The sequence below is a fragment of the Cupressus sempervirens genome, chromosome 2 (assembly GCF_028749045.1).
Source record: "Cupressus sempervirens isolate cs-2001-9-10 chromosome 2, ASM2874904v1, whole genome shotgun sequence".
Lineage (NCBI taxonomy): Eukaryota > Viridiplantae > Streptophyta > Pinopsida > Cupressales > Cupressaceae > Cupressus > Cupressus sempervirens.
In genome coordinates, this window is record NC_143119.1 from 625,658,546 (window position 1) to 625,680,392 (window position 21,847).

General features: G+C 33.2%; 1 pseudogene; it reads right to left on the minus strand.

The window, feature by feature from the left end:
• Window positions 1-375: 375 nt before the first annotated feature.
• The window catches only part of LOC149574928 (DNA (cytosine-5)-methyltransferase DRM2 pseudogene), a 70,987-nt pseudogene continuing 49,515 nt past the window's right edge, over window positions 376-21,847 (minus strand).

The window sequence follows — 21,847 nt, forward strand, 5'->3', positions numbered from 1 at the left end:
CCAAAAGGGTTTTACAGCTTCAATGCCAACATGGTTTGACAACTTGGGTTCTTTGGTGCTTGATTGTAGCAAAGGAGAGGTTGTGAATGCTTCAAAGTTGACATTGAAAGAGATTTCAGAAGCGAAGGCTCTTGCAACATCAAAGAGTCATAGTGAAGCTGAAAGAAGGCAGCGTGAAAGGATTAATTCACAGCTGGCAACGTTGAAGAGCCTCCTTCCCAATGTTAGAAAGGAAAATTGAAGTTTTGATTTATAGATTGACATTTGATTAAATTTTGGTTTATAAATTTTGTTAATGTTCATCTATGCATTATTTTTGGTTTGGAAAACCAATTCGTTAGACATGTTAGCTGAACCACACTAACACAAGCTACATCATTTAGGGTAAGATTTGGTCAATTCTTGCACATCTTCCTTCTGAATCAATGTGCGTGTTTGTTGTGTTTTTTTCCACCAAGACCTAAGTGTAAACCTATTTTTTGGATATATTTTGACGAATACAACACATTTTAAGTTTATCCCTAATTGATGGAGAGCAACCTCTGCTCCACCTATACCAGAGAACAAAGAGAGGAATTTGATTCCACTGAGATAATATGATTTCATTGCAGAGAAATGGTATGTTATTGTGTCAATTTGGAATGAATTTCCCAAACATTGAAGGCATTCTATCATAGATGACACTCCTCGGGTGTGATCTTTTTCAAATCCTAGTACGAGCTCTATCTCATGAGGCTCCAAAGGGGCCATCTGATCTGGCCCCACCCATATCAAGTTGTTCTTCTTGCACATGTGAAGTATGTATGCTTGCTCACTCAAAGATGGTTTACCATGAGATCTTTTAGCTATTAACCTGAGTGTCTGGCATTGTAGATCATTGGCTCGTGAGCCACATATGCAATTCAATTTTTTCCTATGATCCTAGGAAGCCCAATACTTCTTTGTTTGAGGAAATGCTTCATGAATAGTCATAGGAGGTAGAGGCAACAGATGAAATCTACCTTCTATTGGAAGGTTGTGTACATAGCCTCTTAGTCTCTTTGAAGCTGAAAAGTACTTGGATTCAATAAACTCCACCTCTATACCATCAAAATGCCAAGATATAGTCTTCTAAACATCCTTTGGTGCAATGGCAACATTTTCGAAATAGAAGAATAGAGGCCCTTGCATAAACTTCTTCAATTGCTTGGAATGGCCTTTTACAGGATAGCCAAGAACCCCAAAGCCCATTAACCTCTTATGGACTAAAAGGGATTCAATTTCCAAGCTACTTATGATAATATCTTCCTTCTTTCTTTTATGAAATTTACTCCTGCATGCCTCTCCATCTTGTTTCTTCTTTCCTTGTAGATGAAAATATTATTATATGATTATAATTAAATTAACCACAATGAAAAATAGCTGTAACAGTGTTGAAGAACATGTATGATCTTAGAGCATGGAGGATTAAGTGGGGTTACTTGATTGCATTGGGGAACATGGATTCTAGCAAAACTAACAAAATTAATAGCATGGATAATTGTACAAACATTTAAAAGCAATTTTAAGCATGCATATGTTTACATTGCAATAATAACATTGTAACATGTCATTTGTTCCACTTGTTGTGTGTATAGAAAAGAATGAAAGTTGGTACCAATTGTATGTAGGAACGTGAGAGAACTAGAGGATTCACAGAATGAAGAAGGGAAGCTTTGGATAACATAAGATGGGGAATCCACTTTTAGCAAAGAAAAGGGCTTCATAGTGATTTGTCACATAGTTGTCATCATTGTTGTTGCTCAAATATTATATGATTTTAATGGTTGTTTGGTGTGGATGGACATAGTTTTGGCCTTGTAGATGCAATTGTCTTATAGGACCAAACTTAGTACTTTGATGGAACTCAAATTTGAATACTTCTACTTATTCGCATTCTTTTAAAAAGTTATGCAATTCCAAAAAAGAGCACTTCATTTAAGTCTATATCTGAAAGTTTGGTTTATGGAAGATGGAGGAAATTACTAAAAGGACAATTTGTAAATATCAAGTGGTAATTTGAAATTGTCAGATTGTGTTAGGGCAGGCTATAATGGCCAAGGTAGTTTTGAAACCATCAAAATGATAATGAAGTTGTAGGTTTTCATGAAGGGGGGTTTTGTTGATGACAAATGAAATTTGATGTCAACTATTAGATGTTTGCTCTTCCAAATGCAGTTATAAATTCTTATGCATTGAGAGAATCTTCCAACATCTATTTAAGGACATGAGCTAGTTGAATTGGATAATGTGAGGAATCAAAGGCATCCCATAGTGAATTGGATGATGAGCAAATTATATTACATGATTCACAATAGCTACATACCAAATTACGAAGCATAGTATAGAGAAAGTGAGAGCACAACATAAAAAACATGCTAGGCAGACTATGATGACTATCCAACTTGTGTGGCAGAAGTATTCAAAACTTGAGAATACTTGAAAGATAGAAAACACATTGTTTGAATTTCTTAGATGTGTAATTGTTTTAAGTAATCTAAAGAAGCTTGAAAAAATGTGTGATTTCCTTTTCCAATTAGTTGTTCCAATCTTGAGGTTTATATAGTAAAATTTCTACCTCTTTATAGCTTGATTGTTTCTTTTATCTTCCTATTTTGATTTTTGAATATAAAACTCCACAATCATTTTCCTGAAAAATTCAAATAGTATGGTTTGGATTAAAAATAGTTTGAGAGCTAATTAGCACAAGCATAGCTTGTAGATGATAACAGATATTGATTTGATTTTTTTTTTGCATTTGAGTTGATTATTGAGGATGGTGACCTTATATTTATGGAGGATAACCATATATGAGTTGACTCAAGCTAGTCATTAGGTAGTGATGGAGCAATTTAGGGAGGAGTGAGCTTGTACAACTACAAACGAACAAGTTATTGAAGATAATCTTGTTGCTACCTCTTTTATGAATAGGATGGCTGCGGCTACTTTTCTAACATATGTAAAAAAATGGTAAGTTCCAACATCTTTGAACCAATTTTGGGAGGATTGGTTCTTCTCAATTTTGTACCTTTATTGTTGATTCTAGCGACATAGATTTCTGATTCCAGTTTTGTATACAAGAAAACAATTTGATGCATAACAAACTTTTCTTTTATATCAACTTTTAATATCTTATTTTAATTTTATCCCTTCTTGTATGCATGTTTGTATGGTAGATGTAATTGATTAAATTTTGTGTTTATTTGAAATTGATTTAATATGGAATGCATTACGCAAAGTACCTTTTTAGTTTTTTTTGCCCTAAGTTTCTCTATTTTTGAATGAATTAAAATTATGTTTTATTTTGACTAGGATTTTACAAAAAGCCTACCCTATGTCAATCAAAATTTTGTTCAAGTCTCAAAACTATGGACTTTTAAACAATTTTACAAAATTTATCCAATTTATTTTAGAAAATGACTGATGATTTCCGTATTTCAGCAAAAGGTTTTTCTGAGATATTTAGATATAATAATGTACCTAATTTTTTTTTATACTTGATAAAACACAATAATGATGTACTGATATGTTTTTGGATTCGATTGTGTTAAGATTTTTATCAACTAAATAATGAATCGATTATGTTTCTGGATTCGATTGTGTTAAGATTGGATGGTAAAAATCTTAACACAATCGAATCCAAAAACATATCAGTACAATATAATGGATTGTGGAAATTTGTTCTCTTTAACACAATAATGATGTCAATGTTTTGGATTATCTACAAAAAGCATTAGGGATCAATTTGAAATATAGATCTCCTCATCACCTTGAGACCAATGGTCATATAGATAGAATTGACCAAGCTTTGGCATATTTAGGATGCATTGCATGGATAAATATACAAGAGAGAAGAATACTTTCTCTTAGTAGAATAACTTTCATTATCCTACCCTTGGGATGACATTTTTTGAGGCATTCTATGTTATAAAATATAATATTTTTTAATTCTATGACATGACAAGAGATAATAGGGTAAATGTGATTAAAGCAATAGAGGGACTCAAACTATTAAGAAGAGTTTAGTAAAGCAAATATACAAGAGAAGAAATTTTAGATGTTTTGCAATTAGTTAACAACATTTCATCATGTATCTTCAAAAGTTTTGTCATTTCTACCATTGTAGAATGGATGCCTACAACAGTATTGTCTAGTTTCTGGGAAAATGGTCCAAAAAATTACTCAGTAAGTCTACAAAATAAGAACAAGCATCTTCTTTTTGCATGGACCTGTGTAGCAACTAAAATGATTGTAATTAGGATACAATGAATTACAATCAAGATCTACCTATCAAGTGATTTAAAGTTTTGAGTGAAAGTTTGGTGCACATACTTTGACTGAAATATGCATTATAAGAAAGCAACATTGATGTAAACTAGTTTATAGCCTTAAATTGAAAAATCAATTTTTTTGTGGTTAAAAGTTCTATAGCCTACAAAGTTAGAAAATATTCAATTGGTTAAAAGTTCTATAGCCTACAAAGTTAGAAAATATTCAATTGTGCATGAAATCAACAAGAGGAAAAATAGTTAGTTGTGTATAAATAATGCTTTGAAGTAAATGGTCGAAATTGGCCTCCTGAAGTAGACATGTACATTCTCTTTTCAATAGATAAGGCAACATGTACACATTCTTTCAATGCATTCTATTATCATCTACAAATAGCCATCTAAACATTGCATGTTTTTCATCAATGATTTGAGGCATCTTTGTCCTGTCGGGTAGAGGAAATAGAAAACATCTCCTGCCTAAACTAGACTACTTATCTAATTCTATTAGTTGAATCTGCTTCTTTCAGTTAGTAATGTTTCATGCATGTTTCATCTACATTTCTGTGCTTTTATATATTGAAAAGAAATTTCCACCTATTGACACAAAATAATGTCAAATCTAGAGGAATTGTGAATGTGTTTGGGCAAGTGTTTGCGTATTATACATCATACAGTATGACCAAACTGTCGATATATATAACTCTCACATAGTTTCATCTAGATTCATTCCTGATCAATAAAACAATTGAGGGAAAATTATGTCTAAAAATTTGAAGGACTCTACTTGAATACAAGTGACGGGAGTTTCTATATTTGTTTTCCCTTGTAATTTATTGATATGCAATGATTTTTATTTCATATTTTTCATATCTCACAAAAAATGGATGAGCATTTTACTTCTTATATAATGTCAACTGTACACATAAATTTATGGTAAACTAGTAATTTTCATATGAGTTCCCACTATTAAGGTTGGATCATCTTCCTTCAAAAACTAACACTAATCACACAAAAACTACAACATAATTTCTTAGTAGGAAAGGCCACTAATGTGGGACCAGTTATGTGCTAGTGTCTCAAGGACCTGCCACTACTTGTTGCCAATGCAAGATACATGCTAGAAGCAACAACTTCTCATTCAAATGAAATGAGGCTACAAACTGACATCATTTGCTGCTTGCATATTTTTCTAGGCCATGTGTTAGAAGACATTCAACAATCATTTCCACAAACTTTCTTTTGATGGTAGATAAATGTAAAATGGAAATAACATATATTAGTGTATTTCTATTAGAGCAACCATTTCACTAACATAGGCTTGATGATAGAAAAAGGAGTGGCTTATTCTATGTGTCATCATATACAAGAGTCTGACAATTGTGCAATGGTTGTGTCATTCAATTACATTTTAATATTCTAGATTTTGAAATTATATGCAATAAACTAAGATCAATGAGGTTGTTCCCAATGGATCAAGGGTTGACTTTTTGGTCTAAATATTTGTTTAGAATAAATCCATCCTGCTTAACTACCAATCATGGAAAGCCACACAAATGCATGATAGGTTTGTGAGTCAATATCCATGATTACAAGGCTAGTTCTTCACCTGTTCTAGCATAAGCCTTATTATAAACAAAAGGAGGAAAAAATAAATAGAGGAAATAAAAGAAATGAAGAGTCTCATGCTCAACATATATTCTCTTATAACTGAAATAGAGCTTTATGAATCATGGATCACTAGTCCACAAAAGTAACAATGATAAAACACATACACATTAGACATTCATAGACACAATTAAGAGTTAGACTTTTTAGAACAATCATCTACACTACAAGACACATACACTTAGGTTCCTTTGTTGATTAATAAGGAGTAAAAAAGTGTTATATATATGAGACTCAATAGAACTTTATGAATCATGGATCACTAGTCCACAAAAGTAACAATGATTAAACACATACACATTAGACATTCATAGACACAATTAAGAGTTAGACTTTTGAGAAAAATCATCTACAATGCAAGACACATACACTTAGGTTCCTTTGTTGATTAATAAGGAGTCAAAAAGTGTTATATATATGAGACTCAATAGCTCATTTACATGAAATGGATTCTCGATCAGCATCCAATATTGTAGCTTAATAGGGTGCAAATTTGGAAGATCAGTGAAATGTATCAAGCATATGATACTATTGCTAAGATCATTAAAATGTATCTAGCATATGATACCATTGGTAACTTTATTTGCAGAGAGAACCTCTAGTACTTGAAAGATAGAATATTTCAAGAATGAGAAATTTAAAAAATTATATTCCTACCAGTGAGCTCAGCTATAGCTTTCACACTACCAAGACGGTGAATATTTGAGACAAATTATGTAGTAATAACTCTTCCTTTTGTAGAAGAAATCTTTCTCAATAATGCTTTGGCAACATCTATTTCACTGGTAGTTCTTCTAGGTGAAAGAATGTTTGTAGAGTCACTCATCATCTGACAATAGAGAAAATTTCAGCGAGGAACATAATCTAACAACTATCAAGTACATTTGATATTCCAAGCACTCTAATGGACCATAGAGAAGATGATCAATTCCTAAGCATGGAAAATAAAATAGTAGTTTTATAATTCAGTGACATAGATTAAATAATAATTATCTAAGAAGTATTCAATTATATTAGATGCAACAGCTTGATCCTTGGGAAACAACCATCTATTCATTAATTTTCTGTTAAGACACTGAGTCAAAGGTATTCTATTTCAATTTTTCATTTGACACCCTACTAACAAACAAATAGAAAATATTTTTAAAACTATATCCACAAAAGTCTTCATCAAATGGGTATGTGAAACTTCAATAGAACCAAATGTTATGTGAACTGTAGTTAAATAATAGAGCTCTAGTTTTTTATTAAGATTTGCAACTATTATAGCCCATTACAATTTTATTTTCAAGCTTCTTATGCAAAAGGATTTGCTAGAAAACGGTCAGAGGTCATTCAATGAACTAGAATTTGAAAGCTTCTTGAAATCTAGTCAAAATATTGATGTTAGATATTTTCTAGGACAATTGAGGGATACAAATCCCTATAATCATCTCAATCCACATATATGATGTGGCTTTGAAGTTTTGAATGGTTTAGAAAGATACATATTTAATAAATAAGCTTCTCAAATACAGAGTAAAGAATTGTTTGGTCTGGCATCTCAAAATTCTCCCTTGATCCCCTAAAATCAACAACATTCTCATCTTCCAAGGAGCATATATGCTGGCAATCATCTCAAGCCCTAAAACATAGAAGACAATAGCATAACATTGCTAAGATACATGTCAGTAAGGATAGATGGGAGAAAGGTGTACGAAGATAGCAGGACCTTTTATTAGACTAAGATACAACACCCATCCAGAAAAATACCGCACTCTTAGAGTGGTGTAGGATATTTGTAGCATTTTCTACTTTTAATATTAACATACCCATATTAGCCATGGGCAGAGATAGAGAAGGTCTAGAACAAATGACTTCAAAGCCATGAAAAAATAAATTGTTTCACTTCAAACCCTAGCCAAAAACAATGGTTTTAGTACTTACCCTCTGCGATCCATTATATTCAAATTGAAGAGTCACATGCTTAGTGACCAATCCTCATCATCGCCTGTTCTCCCTGCTTGGGGTTCATATCATATCGATTTGTAGCTCAAAGAAATGCAAAGGAAATTTATCGAGAATACTCTCTTGCGTGCACATCAAGAATACAATGATAATGGGCATTAGGAAATTTCCTTTTTACATATTAAGCTTGTGTTGGTCAAAATTTTGACCAACACGAGCATGTATTTAAAAAAAAGATATGTTTCCTTGCATATTATGACCAATTTGACCCCATTTTATTAGATGGTCAAAAATTTTGGTCTAAAAATGGGGTCAAATGTACTAGTGGGCAAAATTCATTGATCAACTTACTAATATACATGAAGAAATCATGAATCTAAGATTAGAGAATATAAGATTGAAAAATGATCTAAATATTGAAAAGCAAACCAATGAGAGGATGATGAAATCTCAAGCAGACATGAATCAATTGAATGGGCAAAGTCAATACAGATAAAAAGGCAAACCAAGAATAGGATACATGGAAGAAGATGAATCATCCAAGAAAGGAGCTCAAAAGAATCAAAGGCCTACTTGTAATCATTGTAGTAAGTTAGGTCATACATCAAACAAATGTTGGAGTAATAGTAAAGAAAAATTCAATGGATTGTGTTAAAATTGTAATAAGCATGGTCATAGAGCAAGTGAATGCAAAGAGAAACCTAAGTTTGAAGGTAAATGTCACAAGTGCAAGAAGCATGGACACAAATATTCTGAATGAAAAACCCAGATACTGAACCCAACATAATAGATTGTGAAAGCTATATTTGGATGGGACTACAACACATGGTATAAATGCCACTACTATGAAGAATTTGGGCCCATTGGAGCAAACTGTGTGAAACATCACATGAGGACAAGAGACACCACTAGAAGATGTTTTATTTGTCCAAAACTTGGACAACTTGCCAAGAACTGTATGAACACTAGAAGGATAGAAGATGAAAATAAATCCAAATTTGAAAATATCAAAAAGTAGGTGAGGCAAAAATGGATTCCAAAATCTTTTGAGAATACAAGTCCAAGTCATGAAGCACATGTCACTCAAGAATTGGGTGAATCAAGTATTTCAACTTGATCTCCCACATGAATGACCAAAATTGAGACTTTGAAGGAGACATCTTACATTAGTTTTAGCTAGCTAGAAGGAAAGATCCATATTAGCATTTAAGATGCAAAAGGATCACTGAGTTATTGTAGAAAAATCAAGAACTTACCAAGCTAGGTTGAGTTGCAAGACCTTGCTGAGCAAGGTTGGGATACACTAAAATATTGTGTGGACACCAAGATATGAATGACTCTACTAAGCATTAAGATTGAACCAAGTGGAAGATAGTCTATCACCTAATGAGCGATCGTACCAAGCATTTATGGTGATTGAAAAATGAAAATATGTTAAAAGGAAGGAAATTGAATTCATTTATCACAATAAATTTTTGAAGAGGTATTTGCAAAGGGCAATTGCTATGCTTCCAAGTGATCTATATTTTTTGTTGTTGAAGATTTTCACATTCTCATAAACCCTAACAAGCATGGCATCTTCCAATAGTAAAATCAAGAAAGGGTTTGAGATGTTGGTTTGTGGAATTGAATAGAAGGCACCAAACTTCAAGTTAAGTCCAGTACTTGTAGGAGCACTTGATCCAACTCGAGCTTAGTCACAAATTCCACCAAAGGTACTACTTGTTAACAATATTTGTTCACATTTTCACTATTTGATACAAGATATTGGAACCCTAGAGATGGATGAGACTCTGGAAAAGTTATGTGTTAATGGTGCATTGAAACTCAAGCATCAACATTTGGAAACCAAGGGTTTAACACATATTCTACATATGCCCTGAGAATTTCAAATAAAATGATAAGGTTTATTCTTAGCCATGTACATAATGGGTAGCTGTGGTTGGAGTAGCCTATTCAAATAACAAAGAAAATGATTCATTGAATCATAGGGCTCCCAATGTTGAACAAAACAAAGGCTCCCAAAACCCTAAGTCTGGTAGAACTGGAAAGCAAAACTCTTGCTGAGTGAGATGGAAGAGGTATGAAGATCAATAATGTGACTAACATGGAGCTAAAATTTGGAATTCATGTAATAGCTCATAAGATCTATAGCTCTAGTCATCTCAACAATGTGTCATGTAGGGTAGTTGATCTGGCTCTCAAGGTATTAAAGAATAGCATGTCCTTTGACCTTGCTGAGCTAATGTTGAATCAGTTTAACAAGAACATGGAGAGAATCAAAACTTCAAAGAATAATCCATGCAAGTTTGGTTCTCTCTTGATTTGTTTATTCTTCTTGATGCAATTTTTTTTCCCTTCAAATGGTTTAGTCGTATGGAGAAAAGATGTACCAATACTATATCAAATTAATGAATATATAATAGAAATGGGTGAGAACTTTGTTAGTATCATGGACAATTACTTTGATTTATTCAAGGAAAAGATGAATAATAGATATAGAATTCCAAAGAAACTTGTAGAAGATTACAAGGATGGTGTTTGTTTTATGGTAGACTGTGACAAAGTGTACATTCAAGTAGTCAAACCTAGAGTGGTGTAGGTTAAGCCTCTAACCTATGAGATTAACATTAATGACACCAAGGATATTATTGAGGCACTGTTGAATGAACCTGTAGATCCCAAGGCCACATATTTTGGTACTTTTGATGAAGCCAAAGCTAGAATAGAACTTGCAATCAAGCTTCCTCAAGTAGTTAGTAAAGGAAAGAAGAGGATAGAAAAATTGAGGAAAGCAAGTTCTACTCTCCTGTTGATAGAAGGAAAAAGAGATGATGTGGAAGAAGATGATGCAGAAGATGAAACAAAATCTAAAGAAGAAGAGCCAATTAGGAAGAAGGGTAGAGTTATCATAACTAGATCCACCAAGTCATCTACTATAGTATTCAAAAAAAGAGCATCTAGATCAAGAAAGAAATTGAAATTAGGTGAGAAAGATGTAGAGAAAATTATTTTCAAGAAAACTCCACCTAAATTTCAAGAAAAATTAAAGGAAATTAATGCAAGAGCTGGAATGGAAAACTTTGAATCTCTCAGTTATGAGACCAGGAATGCAGATGAGAAGAAGCAAGTTGAAGACATGATGATGTCAAAATTGGGTAAATGGAAATACTCACTTGATCAACTTGTACAACAAATTCCCAATGAGCTTATGCAAGCAATCAAGCCAAGATGGGAAAATGCTAAGAAAAATGTGAAAGATATATTTGAATATAATCTAAGGTAGCTCATGTTAAGTCTTAGTGACATATAGGTGAAAGAATCCATGAAGAAAAATGAAGAAAATATCACTCTTAAATTCAACACATGCATGATATTGGTAAATAACATTGAACATGTGGTGAAGACAACTACAACTACATGGAAGAATATCTACAAACTTCATCAACCAAGTGATTTTGTTGTTCATGTTAGAGACATAGATGATGAAGATGACAAGGAAGAAAATGAAAAAAATGATGAAGAAGACATAGAAATAGATGATGTAAATATAGATGATGAGGAGCAAGAACATGAAGCTACTGAGGAGAATCTCCCTGAGATTCATAGTATTGAGGAAATTGACCCATAGAAGATTGCAACATTAGTTATGGCCTAATTTCCTCACTCTTTGAGAAAAGCTTTAATGCCATCAAGCTCAGAGAAAGTTTTTTTCGAGTTGGTTGTGGAAACCACTACAAATCCATGCACCCAACCAATCTCTACACCTATTTAGTTGAGTACCATATTGATTGAAGTGATTAGCAATTCATCTACTAAGCAACTAGTGCTTCCTCCATCATTAGATTTGGCTGCACAACAACTAGGCATTTCTACTATCAGTGCAATATCCACTTTTGTTGCTCTCCCTTCTATTTATATTGTTGTTATGATTCCAAGTATGCAAAAAGTAAGTACAAATATAGTTGAGAGTGAGTCTTAAGAAAGTACTAAATTTTAGAGCAAAGATAAAGGTAAAGAAGAAGACATTGATCTTGATGAGGATACAGTTTTCCTGAATTTGGATATCTCTACTCTGAATATTGATCAAATGAACATCATTGGTGAATTATTACAAAAGAAAGCTAAGCAACATAAGCTTAGAGAAGAGAAAAGAAAAGAAAACCAAGTGCTTGAAGATGTAAAGAACATACTTGCAGATGCTCTAATTACTGAGGTTGATAGTACACAACATATTTTGGTTTAGTTAGAAGAAGTTGTCTAGAAATTCAATGAAGATCTGAATGGACAAGAAAAGTTACTATAGAGAGTAGAGAAGAAATTTGAGAACAAAGTATTGGAGCAATTGGCACTAAAAATTGCAATAAATCAAGTAGAACTATGTACTAGTCTTAGCTCATTAGAAACCTCTGCAAATAATGTTACTTTATTATTTATCAAGTTATGTGATACATCTATGTTCACTCAAGAAATCAAAGATAAACTATCTAAGATAGATGAAGACTTGAAGACAAGTGCACACTAGTTGTCACTTGACCCGAGCTACAATTCTGCTCACTACTCAAAGATTAGATTTCTAACTAATTTGCAAGCAGAATTATTAAGGGAAGAAGCTAGGATTAGGGCCAAACTTGTAGACATCGAAGGCATGATTCTTCCAAGCATGGATGCATTGTAGAAACACATTGTACATGCCAAAACTCTCATCCATGACAATAACTTATCCAAAGCTAATCACATTGTACATATTGCATTGCATGTAAGTAAGGTGTTACATAAAAATTGGGAAAAAAAGGTACATTCTAACTTCTTGTCACATTTTGGCATTACCATGTAGCATACAACTTTGGTATTTATGTCCCAAAATGGGGAGAAGATGAGATAAGATATGATATAAGATAAGATAGGAGATATATGTATAATATGTGATATATGTATGGGGGAGAAGCATAATATTCTACAAATACATGTACAGATAATCATAAAACATCCTTACAAAAGAAATTTTGGAAAATCTCAAAAATAGAGTATGTTACCAAGTTGAAGACATAGGATAGAGACTAAAGAATGTTTTGGACTTAAAATTTTGAGAATTTAGTTTTGATTGATAAGTGTTATTGTTACTAAAGAGAAAGGGTCAAGTTTTTTTATTAGTGACTCACACTTAGTCAAATGGTTAGTAACTACTAAGCTTATCTTGCAATTTACAGTGTTAACCAAGTAATCTAGGTTCTACCAAGTTCTATAATTGCTATTGAGTTCCAAAATCAGTATTTAGTTCACACTAAGTAGCATTTACTAAGTTGATAAGTAACAGTGCAAACCAAGTTTCATAGTATTAAACAAGTTGCATAGTATCAACCGTAGTCTCCAATGTCTACCAATTTTGTAGTATCAGTGATGTGAATCTAGTATTGATTGAGTCAAGAAGTGTCAACCAAGTGATTCAGTTTATACCAAGCTTGTAGTGTTAGTGTTGACTGAGCCATGCAGTTTCAACCAACTGATTAAGTTTATATGTTGAGTTTTGTAGTGTTCATTGAGTCACCAGTGCTAACTAAGTTCAAACTACTTGTAAGTGATTAGTATGAATTGGGATTCTATGTCTACCAAGAGCATGAAAATGTCAATTATTGACATTGATTTCCAAATATTAGAACCTCATCGAGTTTGTCTTCAAAACCTGAGTGCCAGCAGTTGAGCTGACTTTGTATATTTTGGTGAAACTTGTACTGTAGCTGAATTTGATGAATTGTAATATGGATTTTCTATATATGAAATATATTGTATCATATCCAAATATATAAGAACACACATGAGATAAAATAATGAAGAGTAGAAGTATGAATTGAGAAGGCTACAAGCAATATAAGGAGTAGAAAAGACTTATCTATCACATCAAGGTGCTTGTTACACTTCAAAGGAATCTCAACCAAAAAATCAGAGTTGCAGATCAGAGATCAACTATTGGTTCATTTTAACAGGTGTATCAATTAAATCCTTTCACAAGGTAGACTTAATAGTCTTTTTCAAATATCTTTATTGAGTGCATACTTCATTGTATGTTTTGTAAATCCTTTAACAAGGTGGACCTAGTTGTCCTTATTGCTCTTAACATGGAAAATCATTAGAAGTGATCAATTATAAGCCTTAATCGACCAAATTTATACTGTAGTACTAAAGCTTGTGGGTATCATCCCCATCCCAATTTTACTTTCTATTTGGAAGGTTTTTGGGTCACCATATCTTGTGTCAATATGTTATGAATGTGTTAATTCTTTCAATCTTTCATGTATGCAATTAGATCATATATATATGAATGATTAATTGGTGAAATAAGATTAAGTTTTATTGGTTCTTGATTCAACCCTCCCCTCTTAGTAACCTAGTCTATCCTATATTTCCAACAAAATCATCTAAAAATTCAAATGCAATTCCCATACACACTTGTATGACTTAGCTTGTGATTGTGGAGTCACCCAATCTAGATGATGAGGTGACACTGAATGATCCAATTGGTGTTCCACTTTCTTCACTCTTTTTTCTCCATATATTTCCCATTTGATTTTGAATGTCATCAAAACATGCTACACCCTTTCCTTTGGTGTCTTAATCATTAGGTGTGTATGCTTAGTATCAATAGTTCTTGCTCAAGTGACCAATATTATGATAATGAAAACATCCCATGCCATAATTCTTCCAAGTACCAGTATTTCCTCCCATATGCAATCTTATATAATTTTTTGCAACGTGACCATATCTTCCACAATTTGTGCATGTAATACTTGTGTTATAATCCTAGCTAACAATATTTCCTTGACTTCTTGGTATCCATTTTTCCTTTTTCTGTGATAAGAAATCTTGTGATTTGTGTCCATACTTAGTACATGTGTAGAAATAACCATTAAACTTCTATTAATTTTGATTCTTATTGAATTTGGATTTACACTCAAATGCTTGAAGACCATACTTTTATAGCAATATCTATCAAATTTAGGAGTAACAAATGACTTGCAAACCTTTCTCCTACATACATTTTTTGTATAATTGAATTTTCCATAGTGATAACATGTCAGTCTCTTTCAATTTTGATTGGCATAAAAATTTCTCTATTTTTCTTGCTTTGATGATTCTCCTTTCTCATTTGTAGAGTGCTTTATAAATCTTAGTCCATTAGTATCTCTTGGTCTTCTCTGATTTCTCAATTGTTCGTCTAGTTTTCTTATTCTTTACTTAGATCTCTTAAGCCTTTTATTGGTTTCTTTCTTAGTTTTCAAGCCATTCTTAAATTGTTCATTTTCTAACCTCTATCTAGTAATCTCTTCCACTTTCCTTGCAATCTCATGATTAACACCCAAGTAATTGATTTGTCATATCATAGTGATTTTGTGTCAACCTCTAAATTTTGACATCTTTTTCATCTAATATTACACATTATTTTTCCTTCATCTTATATCATTCTCTTGTCATCATAAAATTTTCTCTTTTATTCTAGTACTTACACATTCTCACTAAGTGAGCTTCTTGTTCCTATTTTAGCAAATTAACTTGCTTAGCTAGGTTCTTGTTTGTTTCCATCAAATCTGATATAGAAGCTTTAGATTCATTAGAAAAGCTTCCCTTTAATTTTTCTAAAAGTTCTTCAACTTGATCTTGGGTATCTTTCAATTGATGAGCTAACTCATTCATCTTTATTAGTGAATGCTTCAACTTCTTTGTTAGTATACCAATATGTGCTTTTGCAAGTTTCATTTCTATATTATCAATAATCTTTTCATACCTATATCTTTCCATCTCTTTAGATCTTTTCTCTTAAGTGGTTAGACTTATAACTAAGATAACTAGGCTCTAATGCCAAATATTAGAAAGTTAAGGTGTTGAGAGGGGGAATGAATTAGTAACTTTAAAGTTTTAACCCTCAAAATTGATCTAACCTTTGAACACTAGATATTTCTTTGCATGCATGAACTTAACAACTTATTATTGAATGAAAGTAAAGAAAACTAAAAAAATTCACAACCTAAACACAACACATGAATAAACACATTGGACACATTATTTAAGCCAATTAAAAACCCTTGGTTAGAGGGAAATCTGTAGTGGGGATGGCACCCACAATCCTTCACTACTATAGCATCAAGGTTTCTCAGTTAGAGAATACAAATATATTACTTTTGATGATTTACCACGTTAAGAGTAATTACAAATACCTATAAGTTTACCTTGTGAAAGGATTTCACATCACTCTTCAAGTGTGTACTTGATTAAGAGATTTACAAATTAGGCTTGTTAAGGCCTACCCAATAGATGTGTTCTTAGAATACAATAACAACATAGTATTCCTATAATAACTTATCTAAAATAATGTTAGAAATAGAGAATACTGAGAGGAGTGTGGGAGGGGGGTGGTGAATTAGTATTCTACAAACTTTTTCCCACAACTAAATATTGTTAATTACTTTGTAACTTGCATATGAAAGTAAACCAACAATGTTGAACAATAAATATAACCATGCATAGAGATAACTCATAACACCATTATTTTTTAATTGGGGAAACTCTGGCCAAGAGAAAACCCTGGTGGGGATGATACCTTTAGAACAAGAATATTAGTGTGCAAAGAACATTAACATTAAAGCAAACATTCACAAACTAAAACTATATTCACATATGAGATTAGACAAAAGAAACAATTAGAGAATGCAAACCCAAAAAAGAAAAACTCCATGCTTCCTTGATTTTGTAGATGTGTCCTTTGATGTGGATGTATGCTCAAATGCTCAAAGTTGCTTCAATGGTGGAGATGGATAATAGCAAATTGGTAGCTTTGTGAGCTCTCAATTTGGCATTATAAGGGTATGGGTATGGCTTTTGGCTCTCAAAAGGGCATGGTAACTTTAGCTCAAAGATTGTTGATGAAATGGCTTGGGATGGGATTCAATTTATAGGCTAAGGGGTAGAGGGATGGAGGGCTTAGATGCAAGGATGGATGAAGGCTTAAGGAGGGCTAGGATGCACTCAAAGGAGAGCACATGGATTGTGCTTGTTTAGCACCAATGGGAAGGTGACACTTGTCACAAGGAGGATGAGTGTGAGAGGGTAGGGTAAAGGGTTGGTTAAAGGCATGATGAGTGGGGTTGAGTATGTAAGAGGGATGTAAGAGGAATGAGTGTGGAAGAGGGAAGAGTGTGGAAGATGGGTGTAAGAGTCATGAGTGGGCTTGTAAGAGTCTTTTATGTTTTGTAAGAGCACTCATGACTTAGTGGTTGGGCTTTTTGAGGGGAGACTTTGGTTTGAATTAGGAAAGTCTTAAACTTGTTTAGGGAATGTGACAACATTAGGGGGTGGATTAGGCTTGGGTTTAGGATTAGATTAGGGGTGTTAGAGATGTACAAGTGGATGGCATTAATGAGGGTGGGTGAGTTAGTGGCTAAGCTTGGTTAGTATGGGTGGATGGGGTGGATTAGGCTAAATGGAGGATTAGAGATAGGTTAGGGGTTTTTGAATTTGAGGATTTCATTTATCAAATAGATTTATTTAATAAATGGGGATTTTTGAAATTAGATAGAAGAATAGGATTTAATTGATAAATAATAGATTATTTGATTTATCAATTAGGACTATAGATGATTAATTAAATTAATCAACTAGGGATGGAAAAAGATTAATTAAATAAGAATTTAATTAATGATGCCTTTAGAGATGGCTAAATTATATTACCAAAGCAGTGTAATCAAATTTAGGTGTCTACAATACCCACTAGATGATTCACTAAACAATATGATCCTATTACGGATATTGATCCTATTAGGAGTCTATGAAGTACATATAGTGTCTCAAGTCCCTTTTAATAGACTATGCCTTGTTAGAAGCCTCAATACTATTAGGAGTTGTTTCAACCTTTTTAGGAGTTAGTCGAACAAATACAATGTATGCAAGAAGAGCCCACTGCCCTAACATACAATTATACAATTTTGTTCTTCACAGGAATATATATATATACAATACTTTCTTATTACTATAACTCACACTTATTCTGATCATACATAAGAATTCACATCACATAAGGATTGTAAATATTTCAAGCTCTTTGTACACTAGTTTGCACTTTCACATAACACTTGCTCATCTATCATAGATAGCACACTTATCTATGCAAGATACAATCTTTACTTATATCTTGCATAATTACAAAAATCTACTGAGTCAACCTTCATGAGTTCACATGCTTGACATAATATAAAATATCTTATGGAATAATATTTATATAGTTGGCTCAACATAACTTAGTAATTATTTCATAACTAAAATGATTCCTAAGGTTGTACAATCCAAGTCTGTACTATGCTGCATTCTGTACTATTAAATACTCATACTAGTATTTTAATCATAACTCATGTCATACTATCCTTACACATCTATGCACTGGCACACATCATCATGATATTGTCATGAATATTTCCTCAACTACACATGAGCTAACTCTCAATGAGTCATCTATACACTAAACATCTATTCTCTGTGCTATTATAAACTGTCTAACACTTGGACAATTTTCTAACTCTAAATGCATAAATGAAATGTTGAATGTATGTTGCCATAAATGAAAATCATAAAGAAATCTATTTGACCATATTTCCAAAAATGTCCCCCTTTGGCATTGATGGAAACATTTGGGAAAATTGGCTATCCCAAAATGATGTCATACATAACAAAAACAAATAGAAGTAACTACACACAATTGCCCACAAAACATAATAATTTTATTCATATTCTAATGGACCATTACATTCCTTTTCACTCCTTTACATTGAACATACATAAACTCCCCTTTACATATACATATACATCTATACAATTTTCTTTCTACATAATATTCCCCCTTTGACATCAATGACAAAGGTGTCAAAAACTATTTTTGGTTGATCAACTAGTCATTCTGGAAATGCAATTTGCAAAATCATGTTTCATCTTGTCAAAATCCTTCTTCTAGTTCACTTTTACTTTATTAGATATATTTATCAATCTGCAAAGTGCATAAAATGCCACTTCAACTATGTTCAAGTCAGTATAGGCAAACTTTTCATAGGATGCCTTAGTTGCAAGATAATCCTCCAACTGCCTCTGCAAAATGACAACTCTGGATGATAAGTGTTCTTTGAGAATAGATAATCTCCTCAACACCTTTTCCTTGTCAAACTTAATGCTCCTAATATAATTGTGGATCTTTTCTATCTCAGCTTTGAAATCTTTAATTTTGGCCTCTAGTTGTTGCAATCTAGTAGTGAGTATATGAAGCTCACCCATCTATCCTTTGATCTTGTTATCAAAATTTGATAGGTAACTGTATGACATTGTGCATTCTCCATACAACTTATTACCTTCATCTATGCTTCTCCTCAAATATTTTATGAAAACATCTAAGGTTATCAGATCATTTCTGACTTTTGTGCCCACTATATGAAATAATGATGAATCATACCTCACCTGTGCTTGCACTTAAGCTACTTCTGATAAAGTTGTAAATTCCCCATCAAAGGTCTTCACCAACTCTTTGGCCTTGATCTAAAAGTTTGGAGTGACTATAGTTGTGGTAACTATCTTCTACATATGATCTAAGACTTTAGCTAGAGTCTTCTCCAAAGACTTTACATATTTTTTCTTCTCAAATAGCTTGCTTAAGGTGCTCATCAGACCCTTCAGATCATCATCATCATCAGATGGTTCTAGTACTATTATTGATGTTGTTTTTGTTACTAGAGTTGTTACAAGAATAAGTGGAACTTCTTTCAGTTCTGCGATCTTCTTTTATTCCTCAACCTTATTCTTTTCTTTAGCTATCCTTTGAGCTTCTTTCCTTGCTTCCTCCTCAACTATCTTCTTTTCTTCCTCTTCTTTCTTTTTCTTTTTCTCATCCTCTTTCTTTTTCTATTCTTCCTCATCTAAGTTGGTGTATGCAGTGATATTGCTGATATTACCAACAATAATTTCTCCATATCTTGCAAAAGTATTCTCCTTTGTGTCTACAGTTATGTTCATACTATCCACTCGCATGGATTCAGTACCCATAATGATGTAAGGTGGTGAAGGTGCCTATTATGTCTCCTCTACTTCTTCCTCTTCCTTGGAAGGTGTATGTACTTGAACACATACTAGGCTATCAATCTTAAACTACACACCCTCCTTAGGAACTATAGTCATATTTTACAATTGCCTCCTCAATTTCTTTCCTTACATCCTCATAGTTTCCTCCCATCAAAAGAATTTCTCTTCTTTTGTTCCTCAAAAAAGGTTCAATACCCTTCAAAATTCTATATAAGTCCTCCTTGAAGTCAAAATCACATAGTTTATTTATTGTTGTGATCCTCATACTAAGATCTTCTTCTAACACTCTCTTCTTTCTATTAATTAACCTATTGTATAGGTCTTCAGGTATCTTATTTTGTATATTCTCAAACTTCTTGTTCCTTGTTGTGGTGTCCACAACAAATGCCCCATTCCTCACTAGGAATGGGGACCCCCTACTTTTTTTGACTCTCGAATCACAGTTCGAGAGTCAGGAGAAGAAAATTTGGTCAAAAGTTAGAATTTTAGAGTTAAAAAAAAACAAAAAATTGAAAAAAAATAGAAATGAAAAAACACAAAAAAATTACAAAGTTGAAAAATTCACAAAAACATTTAAAAATTTATAAAAATTGAAATTGAAATTTCAATTTTTTTAAATTTTTTTTTACAAGCGCATATAACCCACGTGCACAAGTGAAGTGCATGCCGCGCATCAGCACAGGTGCCGAGGTGCATCGCGCATCTCACTCAACATGCGGTTAGGGGATGGGTTATAAAACCTTCCTCACTTTTCCCATTTTGTTCATTCTTTTTTGTGTTTTTTTGGCATAACTTTCGTAGCACTCGAGCAAGGTAGACAAACCCCCCTCCGTGCTTGGTGCCCTTCACAACCCTCATTGCAGGCCACGCACCTTGGTGCTACATGCCTTGGCTGCGTGCCTTAGTGTTGCACACCCTTGGACATGCCTCGATGCTGCATGCCCTTGGCTAGACACCTTAGTGTCGTGCACCTCAACCGTGCACCTCTTTGGCGCCACACGCCTCTCCTTTTGTGGCACACACCATTTTCTCATTTTTTTTGTTTTTTGCAAATTATATATATAAAATAAAAATAAAAATAAAAATTTCAAATATAGAAATAAATAACACCCTGAAGGGGAACCTTTTTTAACTTATGTTTTTAATTTTACACTATTTTGTGACTAATAAACACTTTTATCACAATGTGCATGTAACGTGATCAAATGGCATCCACATTTAGAGTAGCAACCAAACCCATAGTTTTCAAGTTCCAAGGCATACTTTCAAATTCAAGATTCCATGATGACTATGCTGAGATCAGAGATACCGACCTTAGACATACAAATTTAGGAGATTTCTTGAGAATTCACAACAAGCCAATGGAGAGGTCAGCCTTGGTATCTGCATTGATCCATTCCAAATTAGTGAGTGCAACATCACATCCTGTGTTAGTGCAATCAGTTGAACTAATCATGGCTCTGCCACAACACTTTGTGCCTGATGAGAGGGTGGTCAAGAGCATTACAAGGGAAGTGTTGTTGGATTTGCAACCTAATGACATTGAGAAGGTTTTCCACCTACCAAAAGTAGACCAATTCATCCAACTTTCCTATGAAGTGATTGAGAGATGGTACAGGGAGTATCAGCATGAGGCCATTGACATTATACAATCCTCGTACCTCATTGAGAAGCCTCCTTGAGGAAAGATAACCAGAAAAGTGGATATGACCTGAGGATACATGAAGGATGACATCAGATACTCTATCATTCTCCTAATTAGAGTCATGGGCTTACCTGCAGTAGGTCATCTCACTACATTCATGGTCAACTTCATTGAAACCATCAGACATGCAAGGATA